Source organism: Bidens hawaiensis, unplaced genomic scaffold (assembly GCF_021521415.1).
Source record: "Bidens hawaiensis isolate Kalapana, Puna unplaced genomic scaffold, B.hawaiensis_p1.1 tig00004151_1, whole genome shotgun sequence".
Classification (NCBI taxonomy): Eukaryota; Viridiplantae; Streptophyta; class Magnoliopsida; order Asterales; family Asteraceae; genus Bidens; species Bidens hawaiensis.
Window position 1 is genome coordinate 1,879,386 of NW_027491246.1, and position 12,587 is coordinate 1,891,972.

Sequence of the window (12,587 nt, forward strand, 5' to 3'; positions counted from 1 at the left end):
TTTTCAACGTCGTTTGATAACGCAACAAACAAGACAAATGCGATTGAAAAACTTTACATAAAATATACACCACCTTGCGGCAGAAAGTTTTTTCATGTTCGATGCGTTGCCCATATTATCAATTTGGTTGTTCAAGACGGTCTTGCCAATGAAACCATGGACGCCGATTTGAAAAACTTTAGAAATATGTTACAAGATGTTTTTAAAAGTAGGAAAAGAAGACATTTTGAGTACAAAAAATATTGCAAATTGGTAGAAAGAAAATAATTAGGGCCGAATTGGGATGTCCAACCTGTTGGAACTCAACTTGTCATATGCTCTCGTGTGCATTTGCCCAACAAGAAACATTACAAGCATTTCATAAAACTCTTGTGGATCGGTGTGAAGCCGATATGTTTCCGAATGGTGCTTGGGTAAATATCGATTATTTCTTGGAGTATCTTGATGTTTTTAAAACTGCAAACACTAAATTGTCGGGAATTTGCTATCCTACTAGTTGTTGAGTGTTGCAGGAATTATACAACATCTCCTTGAATTTTAAAGAGCTTGAAAACGAGAATCATCTCTTCAATTGTCTTGTTGAACCAATGAAAGAGAAGTTTATAAAATATTTTGAAGACATACACCGATGTTTACATGTGCCGCCGCTTTAAACCTCTATTTGAATGTTGTCGGGGTTGAGGCATTGATAGAGGAAATATATGAAAACATGAGTATGAATTAGATCGACCCGATGTTGTCGACGAAAGCGAAGGATTCTTTCAACAAATCCCATTAAGAAATTGATGATCATTATTTCCATGTTTATTGTCCAAGCTCAAAGTCAACTTTTGTGAAACAAACAACAACAAGTAGGCCATGTAAGGACAAGCTTATAAGTATGATGAATGTTATTCATGAGTCGACGACAAAGCGGCAAAGGGGAAACACACTAACAAGTGAGCTTGGTCGATATAGCGAAGCAAACTATGTTGAAAGTGCATCAGTCGAAGAAATTCACAACCTTGATATTTTGGCTTGGTGGAAAGGAAAGCAAAACGAATTTCCTATTCTTTCCACCATGGCTCGTGATTTTCTAAGCATCCAAGCTTCAAATGTAGATTTGGAATCGGTTTTTTCTCTTAGCGGAAGTATATTATCGATGCAAAGAACAAAACTCACTCCAAAGTCGTTAGAGGTGTGCATTTTCGTAAGGATCATTTGGACGCAATGGATCATATACAAGACAAGGCAAACTTTGAAGATTAAATGTCATTCGAACATCCAATTAATGATGAAGAGGTGGAAGGACTATCTTCAGGGCTATTAGGTGAAGAAGACGAAGGTGAAGACAACTAAGAAGAAGTGTTTGAAGACGTTTGAAGAAGTTAAATTTGTATTAGTTCTATTTGTTCTTGCCATGTATTATGTAACAGAATCACTCGATCAACTTTTATGTAGCCGGTTTTATATTAATTATTAGTCTTACTTTAATAGTTTAATGTAACCATTTTATATTATTAGTCATGCTTTTATAACCGGGTTTATTTAAGCGGTTTTTAAAGTGTTATCGGTTTCTTCTAAATAACAACTTAAACTAAGTCTTAAAGTCATAAATCATGGCATGCATACATTCTGTATATATAAAACAACCAATTCATTTAATTAGCGTTATAGCGGAACGACGAACATTTTATTATAAAACGACAAACTACAAACATTATTAGCTTTGTTACCACCGGGGGCTGGAGTCGCAAAGCCGGACGACTCTCCCGCTTCCACTTTGTTGACATCCAAACATTTTTTTTCTCCCGACAATAGTTATTGGTATGCTTCCTGAGAGTGGAGTTCGACACCGCTTTCAGAACTTGCCACAGTACTTGCATCGCGGTATCTCCTATGTGTCGGTCATAATGCATCCAAACCTCGGGGCACCTTGGGTATCGATGACCATAACAACATCATCGATGGTGGCCACCATTGCTTGTCATTTTAAGCGAAAGAGTGATTTAAAGTGCGTTGTAGAGTTAGAGAGGTGGCTTATCAAGTCCTAAACTTAACCTATCTATTTATAGTATGTGTGTGTGCTTTATATATTTAGAAACCAGTTCCAACGGTCCTAAAAACGGCTATATAGCCTTTGGAAACAATTCCCAAAGACAAAAATATGTTTAAAACTAGAAAACCCGGTGTACCCGGTTTTCGGGTATAACCCAAACCTGGTTCCTACCCTACCCGATTCCAATGGATTCTCATTTTTTCGTATCAGGTCGGATCCGGTTCCTACCCGGTTCCTGACGAGAACCGGTTCCATTTTGTACCCAGTTTTATAAAAACTAGTTCCTACCCGGTTCCGGGTTCAAAAATACCCGATGTGTGCATATCTATTCTAAAGTTTATAAGGTGGCAGGCTCTTATAAAATCTGTGAAGCTTAAAGTGGTAGACCCTTATAAAATCTATGAAGGTTAAAGGGTGGTAGACCCTTATAACATCTGTGAATGAATACATATTAAATATAGTAAGTAGGATAAGAAAGTATGTATATAAGAATACATGTATGAATGAAATATTATTAGATTAAGTGTGGAATGTATATCTCCGGATACATATGTGAATGAACGTGAATGTATGGCATATATATTTCCTGCTAAACTGGAACTCACTCAGCGTAACTGATTTTTAGTATGCACGTAAGCAAATAGGTTAAGGCAACTGGCTTGAGTGGAACACACGACAATGGAAGAAAGTCTGATATTTGAAGAACGACGCTATTTTGCTGTTTTATTTAAGTTTTAAATGATTAAAGACATGTTTTAAATGTTTGTTAAAGGCACGTTTTGAATGTTTATGCTATGTATAGTTGTAGTTTTGTAATTCTATGAAAGTTTTAATTGAACTCTGATTTTAAAACTATGTTTATGAGTAAATCCAACAATAAAGTAGGGCTGCCGGATCCGGAGCCTTACATTGTTAAAGTTGAAAGCCTTTTCTCCTTTTTACAATTTGTTAAGTTGCCACTTTTAGTCCCTTAACATCTTGAATTATGCTCTTAAGTTTAACAATTGGGTACCTGTTAAATACACGATAAGACCTGTTAAGCAAAAAAGTGCAGTATGTGATTTTTTAATTTTCTTAAATAATTGAAATTAGTAGGCTAGACTCCATCGTATTCCCTTATTGGTACATGAAACTTAAAACTATCTTGTAGTCATAACATATAAAGTAGTTAAACGAGTCGTATTCATGTTTGATACTTGTATTCAGCGCATCGTTTCATACCTATTAAACCTGTTAAGACACGAATTGTCAGTCCTAAGTTTGATAAAAGAGCGTGCTACATGAATATTTTATCCATGTATCGATATAATTAAAATCTACTAAAATTGCATAATTTTAGTTGTAGTATTACTGAAATGTTGAAGTAGACGTGTTACAAATATAGTATATTATAAGGAACAATAGTCTCATAATATATCAAACTGAACCGATCAATCCTGACGGAATTTCCATTGCGTCCTACCACAACTCACGGGTATAAAGCAACCATTTAAATACAAAGCAACCACTTTAATTATTTAAATTGATATTCACATGCAACTCAACCCATCCTACATATATTTAAATTATATATTGGGTTGATGTTATGGGCAGTCATACCCGTACATCTTATCAAATTATGTGGTGCGACTACAAGTCAAAGTGAATTCGATCAGGTCAGGGTTACGAAACAAGAAACAAACCCCAAAAAAACTTTGTTATCCCCCAAATACAACAAATTAAAATAACGAAAATACGCATTGCGTTTGCGAACCTATGAAAGTTTGGTTGGTAACTGGTTATGGTGCCGAAAGTCAGGCCAAACATAAATTCTTTCACACCTAAATACAACAATTTAACATGATTAAAATATAAAAAAATCCGGCGAACAAAGAAAACACACGCCTTGCAATTGCGAACTGATACTAATTCATTGATTCTGGAATCGTCGATCAAAAAAAAAGTGATAAATAACTCAGCTGTTGCGCTTGCAAACTAACGCGAATTCGTTCAGAATTGACGTTGTCGGCACTAAATCATACAAAAAAAACCGCGTGTTGTGGTGGCGAACCGACACGAGTTCGGTCAATATCGGGTTACGACACCAAAAGTGAAGCAATAAGTTAATTCGTCCACAATCATAATACATTAAATTAACGTATTTAAATAAAAAGACAGCAACGAAAACAAAAAATATACACACGTTGTGGTCGCGACTGGCGCGTATTCATTTGGAATCGACGGAAAAAAAAGTCGCGGCAAAAAAACCACGTGTTGCGACCGCAAACTGATACGAATTCAATATAAAAAAACTCGCGTTTTACAAATTAAAAACAAATATAAATAAAAATAAAAAGACCGACTAACCACATATGAGGCAACATGGACCAATTACATGGTTATGTCGTAAAACCTCTCAATTATTATATATAATAATTGCTGGTAAGTATCTATAATAAATATAAATGAAAATTTTTAAAAGCTCTTTGTTTGTTACCTAAATTCTCTCAAGCCTTCAGATTGTTTTATTTGTAAATGGAGGCTTCTCATGCATTTAACCTGAATTCATGGGTATGGGTCTTACCAAACCCAAGCTTTTAAACGGGTTATAACATCTTATTAAATTAAAAATTAATTTTACCAAATATTTGATATGAAAATCCTATAAAATAAGGATGTAGTAAAAATTAATATCATATTTTTTTTAAAAAAAAAGATATTATTTATAATTAAGAAACAATTTTCTAGTAAAAAAAATAAGCGGGTCATAGGTCACCAAATCCAGGTAGCTTTTAAACGGGTTATAACATACTATTTATTTGTGAAACCTTTTTATCATCAAACCCTAATGGGGTGTTTGGGATTCCTTATTTTTTCCTACTTGTAACTTATTAATTTTTATAAGTTAAAAGGGTGTTGGGTAATGTGGCATTTTTAAGTTTTTAAAGAAGGAAAAAGGATGTTTTGATAAGTTTGGAGGGAGTAACTTATCAAAAACAACTTATATAAGTCAAAAGGAGGTGCAAATAAGGAATCCCAAGCATAGCCTAAGTATATTATTAACTTTCTTAAAATAAAAAAAATTTAAATTCAAAAAATAAATATTAAAAAACGAAAAACATAAAACAACCCCCGTAATACACTGGATAAAACCTAGTATGTATATATTGGTAGTTAAGTCTAACTCCATTAATTTAGTATTAATTGCTCAAACCTACTTGCATACTCTCAACCAACAACTAAGTCGAGAAAGACACTTGTCTATTTTTGTTTGAACGCTTCAACATTTCACATTATGTATTTCTTTTGTACTTTAATATCTTTCATGCCCATCGCCATCAGAGAACTGCACGTATATCATTAATAGGAATCACAACAAACACCTATTCGAAGATTTCAATTTTTAGTGAGGTAAAATAAAAATGACCGTAAACATTAACAAGTAATGAAATATATATGATAATTTTTTAAACAAAACTTAACGTTATTAGTCTATTTATATTAATCACAATCACAAATTATAATTACCCATACACCCTCTATTTATACTAATAAAAATGAATGATGTGAGTTTGTCAAATGCTCAGCAAGAGTTTGGTCGGTTCTCCATTCCACCTTGAATGAGCTATCCTTGCCCCCTCGAATGAGTAGATCGACCGATTCCAAATCAACAGACCCCGTTATCGAAATAAGGCAACTCGTTTTGAAAGTCATATACTATAACTCAACCTTTTTAAATAATAAACCTATTCTAAGTCAAATTAACACTTAAAATAAACTAGATTTTCCACTTAACCACTTTAACTTTATTTTTTAGCTCGTTTCAAGATTAACTTCTAATACATATAACATGTAAAGATTGTCAAGGAATTGGCTATAATATCTCGTCTTGCACAATCGGCCGGTGTTACGTTTATTTTATATTTGATTACTACTTTTATTTTTAGTATTTAATTTTAATTTGGGCTAAGTAATTCACCTTTTAATAAATGGATTATGGAAAAAATAAAGTTTTGTGTTCAATAATTATAAGATAACTAAGAACCAATCAAAATAAAGTTTTATGCTTAAGGATAATGGTTTTTAATATTTCCAACTTTTACTCGTTGGTTGATATCACTCCCAACTTTTCATTTATTACCCATCATTCCCAATTTTCACCCTATTTTGTTTTGTAACTCCGTCGTTAACAGATGACTTAGTGGAGATGCTGATGTGGATGTTTTTGTTGGGAAAAACGACCACCTAGCCACGAACGGTAAACAAAAAGTGCGGAATTAATCTTCGTTTGACTAAACTTTTTCCCGACCGAATGAATCAATGAGGATGCAAACAAATAGGGTAATTTAAAAGTAACAAGAGACACAAAATTTTAGCGTGGAAAACCTCTCAAGGCTAGAGTAAAAATCCACGGGACTACTAGAGCCGCTTCAAATCCACTATCACCAATAATAGCAATACAAAGTCTTCTCTAGGATAAACTAGAGGCATACACAAATAATCATATACTTGGCACAAACTAACATCAAGTATATGAAACCAAATACAAAAGAGTAACGAAAAAATGGTAACACCAACGATAAACTACCGGTTTCTAGAACGTCTTTTATCTCTTCAAAATAATCAACGAATTGAAGCACAAACTTTATAGTCTTCGACTCTGTTGTTGTGGGAAGAATATATGCTCCCTAAAAAAACAAAACCCTTTTGTCTTCGTCTTTTCTTTGATGGCAGTAGGTAATACCAATTGTTCACCCAATTTTCTATCATGCTTTGACTTTTTATACGTCACCACAAAACCCTTTGAATTATGAAGCCCACAAAAAAATTACATTGGTTACGTGGGCACAAAGACATTTCACCAAAAACTAAAGCACCAAATATGAATTTGGTGTATCCCTACGGATGAAGCATGAAGGCATATTTTATTTTACTTGTTTTATTTCTTTTCTTTTATTACTAAGGAATAATAATAGTAAGGGTTGAGTTATTCTACAAAGATAAACAAAAATAAGAAGTTTGAAAAGTCATAGTTGATTGACATGTGTCAAGTGGGGACCAAAGGTAAAAGGGTATAAAAGTAATTGATATAATACTAAATATATATAATTCCTTTTTATATTTTAATTAATATTTTATTAGTTTTGTTCGGTTTTTATTAAAATTTGTATATTATTAACATATTTGAATAAAGTAGGTACCGGAGGTTTATCGTGGTTAAAAAGAGCGAAAAATGAGTTAAAACAAGCCAAACAGATGAACAGGAGCATCAGAATTGAATCGGACCGCATTAGGAAACGAATCGAACCAGTCAGCCTCCCTCATCCGAAGCGCCGCGCGGCGGGCCGCTCGGTGCTCTGGGCAACCAGATTCTTGAATTTTCTTCGGTTTTATCAGTTTTGGGCCCAGGAAACCTATATAAACACCCCTAAACTTAATCCTGAGCATACCCTGCGAACCAGAGCCGAATTTGGAGTTTCCTGGAGCTTAGGATTGCAATATTTGGCGGGTTTGAAGGCAAGGAATCAGCCAGCGAAGTGCTTATCATTCAAGGAGGAAGACCACGGGTTTTATCGCCTTTAATCTTCCGTTCTTATTTATTTTTGCTATGAATTCCTTTATTATTGTTTTGTTTGATTTTATGATGTTAGGCTAAACATTATAAACTGCCTAGGCTAATGATGAACCTACTTTAACGTTGTGTTTTGATTTGGGATTTATTTATCGTTATGGTTTTATGATTTAGTAAAATATTTAATATATTAAAATGATGCATATGGATGCGTAGGATTGTTTGATTGATTGTTATTATTCTATAGTTGCCTTGATTATTGTTTGTCATTATGATAGGTTGCTATTAGGTCATCTACTTTGTGTTTTTGACTATTTTATGATTGATATGCATTAAGATCATAGGAATAATAATTGTTAATTAAATAAACCTAAGTGTGCTGCTAACCTAAATCTGTAAAGTGCTAGGTTATTGATAGATCTGTATTATTTAATCTTGCTAGATTTATTTCTTCGTATGGAGTCCGTCTAGGTTTGATTATTTATTATTGTCTATTGAATTAATTAAATATATTAAATTGCCTTTTATTTCCGTGCTGTAAGGTAGGTTTTCATATAAAGGAACTAAGTCATAAATAATTAGGTTACCGTAAGGAAACTTGATTTTAAATACTGGTGTGCGTTAAAACTTATTAGAAACTCATAGGTGTCTCTTGATAAGGGTCAGGTGTCATATTCGGGTTTTCTCTTACGTGTCTATTTTATGATCCCAATCTATAACTTAATATTTCCCGGTTAATTCATAACTGAAATTTAGGGGATTTTAGCCTAGGTAGTTTTCTCATCATCATATTATTTACTCAAACTTGTATTTTCGTTTACTTTACTTATTTTCCTTAATTAGTTTTAATTTAGTATTTTAAACAAAACCCCATTTTTACAAACAAATAGTCATGTCAGTATTACTTGAGTCTAATTAGCTAGTTAACGTAGTTTAACGAGTCTCGTGGGTTTGATATCCGGACTTACTTAGCTTTACTAGAGTTGATCGGTTCACTTGCCGGTTAGTAGTTTAGTCGAGTTTAGAGAGTCTAGAGTGTTACTTAATGTCTAGATTAGCGTAATTTAGTTAATAATTATTAGACTACTTTTAGCACATCAAGTTTTTGGCGCCGTTGCCTAGGACTCTTGGCGATTGCGTTATTAGCTTTGATTAGATTTATTTGCTACATACGTGCTATTTGTTTTGTTTTGTGTTTGAGTCGTAGGAGTTTAATTAATTTTAGTATAATTTTAAGTCTAGTTTATTTTATTTATTCGTAGTTTTATTGTCGTATTTACATAGAGTCTACTCAGTTGGTCTTATGTGCTTTTCAGGCTTATGCCACATCTTCGTTCGCAAGGACCACTTCCGTTAAAGTCTGAGGCTAGTTCGTCATCGCCGATCATCATAGATTCTCCACCGAAGTCATGACCAAACAGGTCGGCGCCGTCGAGTCCCAGAACTATTCCTGATATTCAAATGGCTGACAACTGAACCGTTTACGAACAAGCCTTCGAGGGTTTCACTGGAGATCACTCGCCCATCATCACCCTTGTAATCGATAACCCTAATTCCTGGCAGATTCCCTCTTATGTCATACCCAATCTCACCCAGACTAACCTATTTTATGGCCATGACGATGAAGACGCACCAGCGCACATCAACCGTCTTACCCGTGTGCTCAGAACGTTCAATTTACAAGATGCTAATGAAGATGCCATTTCCCTCCACTTATTCCCGTTTTCACTTACGGGTCGTGCCGCCACATGGCTCGATTCACAACCTGCTAGAGCATTCACTACTTGGGAGGCGTTGCGTACCGCTTTCTTGAAGAAATACTTCCCGCATGCCAAAGCATCTCGTCTCCGAGATCAGATTCATTCTTTCTATATGGAGCCGGACGAGCCGTACTATCAAGCTTTGGAGCGTTTTCAGAGTTTGCTGGCCCATTGTTCACAGCATGGCCTTACTCCTTGGGACCTTGTTGAGAAGTTTTACAATGGGATGACATATGAGACTCAGGCTCGTTTCGACACTGCTACTGGAGGTAACTTAATGGATAAGAAAACTGTAGTTGAGTGTAATGAATTATTTGAGAGTTTTGCCCAATCTTAGTTCGCTAAAAAGCCATGTAACGGGAATTCAAATCCCGTCACTAGTACACCCTCATCTGTCCGAGGTGTGCACCAGGTCAATCTGGATACTAGTGTGGTTGCTGCCTTGGAGAGCCTAACCCGTGAGATTGGAGAACTTAAGGCTAAGGTAAATAAGTGTGAGTTGTGTAGAGGGGGCATGGGACTTTAGATTGTCCGTTGATGAGTCAGGAGCAGGTAGAGTTCATATGAGGGAAAAACAGAGTTCCTAATGTGTTTAATGGAAATAATAATTCGAATTGGAACAATTTTAAAAATAATATCTATAATTCTAATTGGCATTCCTCCGGTGCACCCCTGGTTTCCAATCAAATTTAAATCCTAACCGGGGGTAAGATCAGTCGTTTAGTGGGGATCAAAGTAGTCAAGGTGGGAGTAATAGGCAGGACTTGAGTGGTGGTATGGGTAGACTAGAAGAGATGATGAAGCAAATACTGGTTAGAGATCAGGAAACTTAGAAAAAAATTGCCGATCATGATTTACTATTTAGGAATCACCAGTCCGCACTTTTAGATCTTCAGAGAACCATAGGTGATATAGCCCGACATTTAGATGAGAGACCCCCAGGTCAGTTTTCGGGTTCCACTCAGCAAAATCCGGCTGCTCAGTTAAATGCCATCTCCACTCGTAGTGGTAGGGTTTTAGGTCTGGAGAGAGGGGTTGAGAGAGAAGAGGAGGATGAGTTAGTGGATGAGGAGATAGTGATGGAGACTCTTGGGTGGGTGCAACCTAAGCTAGACCCAGCAAGTACCGCACCAACCAGTAAGCCCATAGTTGTAAGGAGTGAGAAAAGGAAACTGAGAGATGTTAGGCCGTCACCACTTATAGATCATGCTCGTGTGCCATATCCAGCCCATCTTACGAATCAGAAATTTCGTAGAGAGTACGGAAACTTCTTAGATATGTTTAGGCAGCTTAGGATTAACCTTCCGTTTATCGAGGCCCTCCAGCATATGCCGAAATATGCCAAGTTTTTGAAAGATCTTCTTAAACGAAAGGAATGTCTGGAGGAGCTTTCGACCATTCCACTGAACGAAGAGTGTTCTGCTGTAGTGCTCAATAAGGTTCCGGAAAAGTTACCCGATCCTGGTGTTTTCACTATTCCATGTTTGTTCGGTAGGGATACCTCGTGCCAAGCGTTAATGGACCTAGGAGTTAGCATAAACTTAATGCCATATTCGTTGTTTGAGAAGCTAGGCCTAGGAGAACCTACACCCACCCGTATGACATTGTATTTAGCTGACCGTTCGGTGAAGTACCGTAGGGGGATAATAGAAAACTCGCTCGTTAAAATCAATGGTTTGTCTTCCCCGTAGATTTTGTGGTTTTAGATAAGGAGGCCGATAAGAGAGTTCCTATTATTTTAGGTCATCCATTCTTGCGTACTGTTAGGGCACTCGTTGATGTATTTGAAGGTAAGATCACTCTTAGAGCCGGTGATGATAGTGTCACTTATGTTGCTAAATCCATGACACACCCGAGTGGTCAAGATGGTCTCATTGATCCATGTCATCCCGTTTATGCGATTGAGTCTTTTATTCCGGGCATAGATCTACTTCTTGAGCATCCCCGTTTCGTCAGAGTTTGTTTGGAGGAGAAGAGAGAGGTCACGAGTTCTCGAGAGTCGATGGAGTTTGATAGAGAGAGAGAGGTAGTGGTTTGCAAAAGTTTGTGGAGTTTGGAAAAGTTGGAGATAAGAGGAATAGGATTGAAGATGAATGTTCGTATCGTGATGCAAAGTTTCTTGGAGGACCATGGTGGAGGAATCACCACTCAGACTGTCGAGTAGTTCCCATAGAAGAGTACCTTGAGTGAAAACTCAAGTGTAGAGTTTGTATATTTGTCTTATCGTTATTTTGGAGTCTTGTCGTGTCACTAACGTATTTTTTTGTAGTTCTTCTTTGTTTTTTGTTTTTAAGTTTTGCAGGTTTTGAGCTAGAAAAATGACCCCTGTGAAGTTTAATGCAAAATTCAAGTGTGGGGATGGAGCAGCCGACCTGTATTCTTTTTATTATTTGCTGCTATTTTTTCATGTTTATATATATTGGGTGGGTTGGTTGGTCCGGTGACATGTTTTTAACGTTGAAACTCTATCAAGTTGATAAGATATTTTTAGAAATTGTTTGTTGTGTTTTCCGTTTTCGTTCGTGTGTGAGAGAAAGAGATATCGTTTGCTGAATACGTTCGGAGTTTAAGGTCATTCATGGAAGAAGACTTTGGCATCATATCGTCTTGCGCATATTACTAGCTAAGTCTTTTCCATTATCTATCTTACGTATTTTTATTTATTTTTGTTTTTGGTTTTTAGGTTTTTAGTTTTTATATTTCGATTTCTTTTTATTTTTACGAGCTTTAGTCTTTAGTTATATATTTTTAGGTTAAAGATGCCTAAGTGCACAATAAAAAAAAGAAAATAAATAATAAATAAATAAAAGTATTCCAAGAATTGGTCTGAAAAGTAAAAAGTAAAAGTGAGAAAAGTTATGTAAAGAAAAATGCCAAAGAAGCAGTCTCAAAAATAGAAAAAGAGGCCAAAGTGCACATATTAGACAAGACTGAGAGTTTACGTATCACCAAGGGGATGGCGACTCTGAGGATACACTATTGGGACTCGAAAGTTTTTAGTCAATAAATATTTTCTTGGGGCATATATAGGACAAAGTCCAATAATACTTAGGGCATCCTCGTACGACCTCACTTGACCTATCATCCATAAATTCCATCTAAGTGTATTTTCTTCTTACCATTAAAGGGCTCTTATCTTATGGTGATATGTTGAAACAGTTTGCGTCAACTCGATTATTTTTAATTGTCTTTACTATGCTTGAGATGGGGTAGGTGGATCTTAACTCCAAAGGTGTGA